Genomic DNA, 7,342 nt, shown 5'->3' with positions numbered 1-7,342 from the left:
TCTGATGGAAAAATCTCCAGTCCTACCAAGGTCCTGCAACCCAGTATTTGAACCTCTGCCTCCACAACTCGTAGAACTTGAGCAAATAAATCTTATGCTCCAATTTTCTTATCTACAAAATGGGGGATGTAGTATTAATACTCACAGGATTGCTCTGAACATTACATTAGATTATATAGCAAAGTACTGACCTCAGAGCTGGGCAGGTAGAGGTTCTTGAAAGGAATTGGTTACCTCCCTTCCCCTTGCCTGATGCCAGTAGTTCTCAAAACTGACTGCATTTTAGAATCATTTGGGAAGCTTTTTAAAAACAAAAAACGGTGCCTGAATGTCATCATAAACCAAATAAATCAGAATCTTCAGTGGGTAGAGCTGGGGCATAGATTTTTTTTCTTTCTTTGAATAAACCAATAAAAAATAGATGTTTTTAGAAAACACCAGGTGATTCTATTGTCTAGCTGAAAACCATTGCTTTCAGCAATGTGTAAACAAATATCTACTTGATTAAACCTAAGATAAACTCACCATAATATAAAAAGCCTTCAAAAAGTATCCCGTCTGACCAACCTTTTCATAGACTTGGAACTTTAAACAATTACAGACCATAGAGAGTCCATAAGTAGTTACTGAATATTCTTAGGTACTGAAAGACGTTCCCATATGGAGCACTATAGATAAGCTCAGGAAAGAACAGGCTAAGATACTACTTACATTTTGTAGTTTATAGTGATAACTGTTTTCCTCTTGCTGTGGGCTGAACTGTGACTCCCTCAGAATTCCTATGCTAAAGTTCGAACCCCCAGTACCTTAGAAGGTGACCAAGGTTGGAGATATAAGGTCTTTGCAGAGGTAATTTAAAATGAGGTGAGGGTAGATCCTAATCCTTACAAGGTGTACTTATAAGAAGAGCAAATCGGCTGGGCGCAGTTGTTCACGCCTGTAATCCCAGCACTTTGGGAGGCCGAGGTGGGTGGATCACCTGAAGTCAGGAGTTCCAAGACCAGCCTGACCAACATGGAGAAACCCTGTCTCTACTTAAAATACAAAATTAGCCAGGCGTGGTGGCAGGCACCTGTAATCCCAGCTACTCAGGAGGCTGAGGCAGGCGAATCACTTCAACCCAGGAGGTGGAGGTTGTGGTGAGCCGAGATTACACCATTGCACTCTAGCCTGGGCAACAAGAGCGAAAACTCTGTCTCAACAACAACAAAAAAGCAAATTGAACACCAACATATACAGAGGGAAGACGATGCGGAGACACAGGGAGAAGATGGCCATCTGCAAGTCAAGAAGAGAGGCATGGAAAAGATCCTTCCCTCACAGCCCTCAGAAGGAACCCCAACCGTGGCTGGGCGCAGTGGCTCCTGCCTGTATTCTCAGAACTTTGGGAGGCCAAGCAGGAGGACCGCTTGAGACCAGGAGTTGGAGACCAACCTGGGCAACAGAGCGAGACCTCTGTAACTACAAAAACTAAAAAAAAAAAAAAACAAAAACAAAAGAAAAGGAACCAACCCTGCCAACACATTGATTTCAGATATTTAGTGTCCAGAACTGTGAGAAAAATACATTTCTGTTGTTTAAGCCACGCAGTCTGTGGTACTTTTTGACAGCACAGTCCTAGCATAATATGCCAATGTTAGAGCTAAAGCGTGACGTATGCATTTGGTGAGTGGGTGGGAGAAATAGGCCTCTGCGTCCACTTTATTAAGAAATGCACTGGAGGAGATAGATTTTCTTTTCTTTTCTTTTTTTGAGATGAAGTTTTGCTCTTGTTGCCCAGGCCGGACTGCAATGGCACGATCTCGGCTCACCACAACCTCTGCCTCGCAGGATCAAGCGATTCTCCTGCCTCAGCCTCCAGAGTAGCTGGGATTATAGGCACGCACCACCATGCCCAGCTAATGTATTTGTAGTAGAGATGGGGTTTTTCCATGTTAGTCAGGCTGGTCTCGAACTCCCCACCTCTGATGATCCAGCGGCCTTGGCCTCCCAAAGTGCTGGGATTACACTCGTGAGCCACTGCACACGGCCTCTTCACTCCTTTCAAGTCTCCAGGAGAACATGACCTGGCCAAGTAGCCTCAGCCAAGGAGTCCAATAAGACTGTTGATCTCTGTTCATTAGAGCCAATGCTCCAATTCCAAAATCTAAAGAGAGAACCTAACTGGTCCAGCACATTTCTTCTTAAAAGGTCAGCTACTCTACTGGAAGATGCAACATGTCGCCCATTTCCCTTGTAGTCGACAGCCATCCATCCACAGAAGGTGTGGCTGAGGCTGTCCTGCATAAGCCAGCCCCAGGGCACATGAATGCAGCTGTCCTAGACCAGACAGCCCACCTGCTGACCACAGATACCTGAGCAAGTCCAGCTGAGATCAGCCAAACCTGCTCCAGTTCAGAACCATCTAGGTGAGCAGACCCACCCAGCTGACCCACAGACCTCTGAAGTAAAGAATTGCTTCACTTTTTAAGCCACTAAATTTTGGTGGGTGTGTACTTCTTGATACAGTTAGCAAGTGGCAGAGAATCTGCGATTTGACAGTGACCATCTGACTTCAATGACAGTGAATGCTCTCAAATCCAGTGCACACTGTAGCTTGGCTAATGCAATGCATTCTTTCTTAGAAGGCATGTATGTAACATCTTTATTAGAATTTGGGACTGGTCAGAATGGATTAAAAACCCAGCTTACTTATTCTGGGTAGGTTAATCTCTCCAAACCTTAGCTTCCTCTTATGTTAACTGCAAACAATACCCACTACCTCACAGACAGACCAGGAGGGTATAATGGGATAACATATCTAATGGTCAGAGTTTAATGAGCTGTGACCTTTCCTAGACTATGGAAAGTCTGCAATGGGTCTGAGAGTTCTTAAGGACCAAAGGCATTTCCTTCCCAGTGTTGATGTCCATGTAACTGACAACTTTAGGAATGGTATCTCTTCTCAGAGACATTGAGTTTTTGTAGCTTGTAACCCTTAGTTAATTCTACACGAAATTTTTCCTTAATTATAAGCATTTGTTTAGACCAGTATTTCTCAGTCTGCAGCTGCATGTCAAATGCAGACTCATGGCCTCATCCCAGACCCACTGAATTAGACTCTCTCAGGAGTGGGGAAGAATCTTTTTTTTTTTTTAATAGAGACGGGATTTCTCCATGTTGGTCAGGCTTGTCTCGAACTCCTGACCTCAGATGATCCATCCACCTCCGCCTCCCAAAGTGCTGGGGTTACAGGCGTGAGCCATCACGCCCGGCCAAAGAGCTAAGGATGAATCCAGTTCACGTAGATCTGGCAAATTATGCTACCCTGAGAATCTATTTTTAAAGAAAGTTTTCCATAATTTTCAAGATCATTGAAGTTTAAGGACTGCTACTTAGACTTCTCTGCTGAGACTGAAACACAGTGAATCACTGCATTTTCGTATTCTAGCATTGTTTCCTAGCGGGGTGTTCCCTAGGGTGATTTGTATCCTAAGGTTTTTTTTTTTTTTTTTTTTTTTTTTGAGACAAGAGTTTCGCTCTTGTTGCCCAGGCTGGAGTGCAATCGTGTGATTTTGGCTCACCGCAACCTTTGCCTCCCGGGTTCAAGCTATTCTCCTGCCTCAGCCTCCCAAGTAGCTGGGATTACAGGCATGCACCACCAGGCCTGGCTAATTTTGTATTTTTAGTAGAGACAGGGTTTCTCCATGTTGGTCGGGCTGGTCTCCAACTCCTGGCCTCAGGTGATCTGCCCACCTCAGCCTCCCAAAGTGCTAGGATTACAGGTGTGAGCCACGGCGCCCAGCCATAGTATCCTAAGGTTTTAAGTCAAAAAATATATACTGCCACTTTTTCCTCAGAAGTCGTGCTGTTATAGCCACTACGTTTGCTGGAAATAGAGTTACACACCAATGAATGAATCTGGTTGAATGAATCAACCCAGATGATACTATGATTAAAATATAAAGTGTATCGATGTGTTACTCTTTGAATAAATACTGGAAAATCAGTTTCCTCTCTGTTTTCCTTGTTTTGCATCTATAGTCCTGTAGTCCTATGCTAGAAGTAGGAAGAGGTAAACAGTGGAATGGGAAGGAATTTTACAAGTACCAAGAAATATTGACTTGTTTTTTACTGTTATTATCAATAACATTATTTTCACAGAGTAAGCGCTAAGAGAAACAGGAAATGCCTTGACCCCAAACTGACTCTGAAAGTTTGTTCAGCCTGAACTAGTTTTAGTAGGAACATTTTTGTTCACCTTCTGAAGTAGCCATTAGAGAAAACTGTGGGAACACTTCACTAGGGCTAAATTCTTAAGTTCACCTAACTATAGTCAAAAGTTTAAAGTGTCTTAGTTTGATGTCTTTTTGGCTGGTCTGTTTCATGGTATCATGTTTTTAAAAAGACTTTTTCACAAAAAAGTAGAAAAAGGAAAAATAATAACAGAAAGGAACTACTACAAAAGTGCTGTTGGAAGCCTGTTCCTCTTCAGATGCCACCAGTGCTTAGAACTTTTTATCCAAAGCTCTTCATTTCCTACCAATATATATTTTTTTACTGTTCCAAAGGTAGAAGAGGCTCTGACTAGCAAAAGTGCTGTGCTTTTTAAAACCTGCTGAACAACTTCTAAGAGTACTGAAGTTTTGCCATACCAGTTTGAGTATGACAAACTGCAAAACATGCATAAAAAATCTAGACTCTTCTAATTGTGCCAATCCATGGTTTAAAAAAAAAAAAACTTACTTCTGGAGCCACGCAGCTGTTAAAATCCATCATATTTACAATTTTTATAAATGAATTTATTTAAATAAAAACAAGTTACTCTGTGAGCTTGATCTCTAAGCAGATTTATGTGGGCTGGCACAATCTGCTCTGCTAAACATATATTCATATTGCTTAAGTCTGCAACCAGGTTTTTTTTTTTTTTTTTGAGTGGTGATGATAACAGTCTTACTTTGTACAAGGATACCAAGTAATTCGAAGCAATTCAGCAAAGGACATTGTTCTCAGCACTGTGTTTTCTTGGACAGAATTGCCCTGTGGGCATGACTCTAAACTGGGAGAATTCTGGGCTGCTGGCATTGGGCAGTGAACCAGGGAGACAGCTCATAGAGAGGAGGAGGTGACTCTAAACTAGTGCTTAAAGAAGAGGAGGAGGAAGAGGAAGAAAGCAAGGGAGGAAATGGGGGTAGAATGTGGAGTTACAGTCAACAGCTCCATGTCCCTAAAGGGGTCTCTTCTCACCTTTCACTTTGAGACTTCTTTTTATTTTTATTTTTTTGAGACAGAGTCTCACTCTGTCACCTGGGCTGGAGTCCAGTGATGCGATCTCAGCTCACTGCAACCTCTTCCTCTGGGTTTAAGCAATTTTCCTGCCTCAGCCTTCCAGAGCAGCTGGGACTACAGGTGCATGCGGCTATGCCTGGCTGATTTTTTCTTTTTTTTTTTTTTTTGCATTTTGGTAGAGATGGGGTTTCACTGTGTTGCCCAGGCTGGTCTCGAGATCCTGAGCTCAGGCAATTCGCCCGCCTCGGATTGCAGGCATGAGCCACCACGCCCGGCCCACTTTGAGACATTTTTATGCTCCTGTTTTTTGCTTGGCTAGTAGACTATAAGTTCCTGGAAGACAGGAATGTTGCCTAACTCAGCTGTACATCCCCCACAGTGCCTGGTATATACCGGCACACACAAAAACTAGTCATTAAATGTGTAGACAAAAGAATGAATTTCTCTATTTGAAGCATTTCCAGACCTCTTCCTCCATCTGAAGAGGTTCCCAGTGAGGGCAGTACTGCCCCTTGGGGGCGTATTGAAATTTTGTGGGGGTAGTTTTTGTTTTGCAATTCTATTGTTGAGTATTTGCATTGTGAAAACTGTTATTTTAAAATTTTTCTTGATATTAGTGCATACAGTATTTTATTATAAACGACTTTCTCTTTTTTCACCTTTATTAGAACGTCACATTAGTTTCTTAAAATTATTTGTAGAGGTATTTGCATTAGGAATTTAGCTCCAGAAGAGTAAAGCAGTGTTATATGTTTTCTTGTCAATACAGGGCATTGAATGTGGCAGGGTTGAACACCTTTACTTACAAGATTATTAAGCCTCATCATGCATACGTTTTAGGATTCTAAGATGAAACCTACAAATAAAAATAACATTATAGAACACTGATTTTTACAATTGGATTACATGGCAAGGGCGAGGTGGCTCACGCCTATAATCCCAGCACTTTGGGAAGCCGAGGCCGGCAGATCACTTGAGGTCAGGAGTTCGAGACCAGCCTGGTCAACATAGTGAAACATTCTCTCTACTAAAAATACAAGAAATAGCCCCGCGTGGTGGCGGGCGCCTATAATCCCAGCTACTTGGGAGGCTGAGGCAGGAGAATGGCTTGAACACGGGAGGCGGAGGTTGCAGTGAGCCGAGATCACGCCTCCATTGCACTCCAGCCTGGGCGACAGCGTGAGACTCCGTCTCAAAAAAAAAAACAAAAAAAAAAATCAGACTTCCACTTGAAGCAACTCCATCTTTTAGGATTAATGTGGCTCAGCGGAGCTCTGCTGTCAAAGCACAAAGCGTCCCCGACTGGGATGGGGGCGGGGAGTGAAAGTCAAGGCGCCCAGGAGCGCTCGAGCGTCCAGGGACCGGCGTGTGGAGCAGCTGGAGGGTGGGTCGCTGCTCTCCGCTTTGGTTCTGTTCCTCCGCGTTCTGACGGCGGTGTGGGCTGAAAGGAAAGGGAGGTGGGGAGGGGCGGCTACGCCAGGCGGTGTTCCCGAAAGCCCGGGCCCTCGCTAGCCCCGCTGAGGGGCTGGTTCCCTGGAAGCCGTCGGGATGTGAAGCCCTCGACTCGGAAAGAAACCTCCGGAAGACGGAGTAGCTGTTCGCGGGGAGGAGGGCGTCTGAGGGGCAGAGTGGCTCCGCCTAGCTCAGCGGTTCCGAGTGCAGTTGAACTGAACTTTTGGTGTCTGCGGGTGGAGCTGCGGCCCGCGGAGGAGAGGCGTACAAAGCGAGAAGAGGTGGAGTTACCGCTGACACGGGGCGCGGCGACTTCTGACGAGGCGCGCGGCTCGGGGCTGGACTTGTAACTGCCTGAGGGCGGGGCTTCCACCCAAAGGGGCGGGGCCTGGGTCGTGTAGCCCTAGGGGATGGGCGTGTGATGACAAGGAGGGTTTCAGTGGAAGGCAACATGCTTACCTCTCACAATCCAGCAGTGACATTAGGAAGGCGGAGCGCAAGGAAGGCGGTCTGCCTTCTGTGCAGACCTGAGAGAAGACCAGGCTTCCGTCGACAGCGGGCGGAGCGGTAGCCGGCAAGGGGCGGGGCCATTTAGAGCCCTGGGAAGGCGGAGCTTCTCCTG

Source organism: Aotus nancymaae, unplaced genomic scaffold (genome assembly GCF_030222135.1).
Source record: "Aotus nancymaae isolate 86718 unplaced genomic scaffold, 86718_ANA_hifiasm-v0.15.2.pri h1tg000036l, whole genome shotgun sequence".
NCBI lineage: Eukaryota > Metazoa > Chordata > Mammalia > Primates > Aotidae > Aotus > Aotus nancymaae.
The sequence above is the reverse complement of the archived record's forward strand: the minus strand, read 5'-3'. Positions refer to the sequence as shown.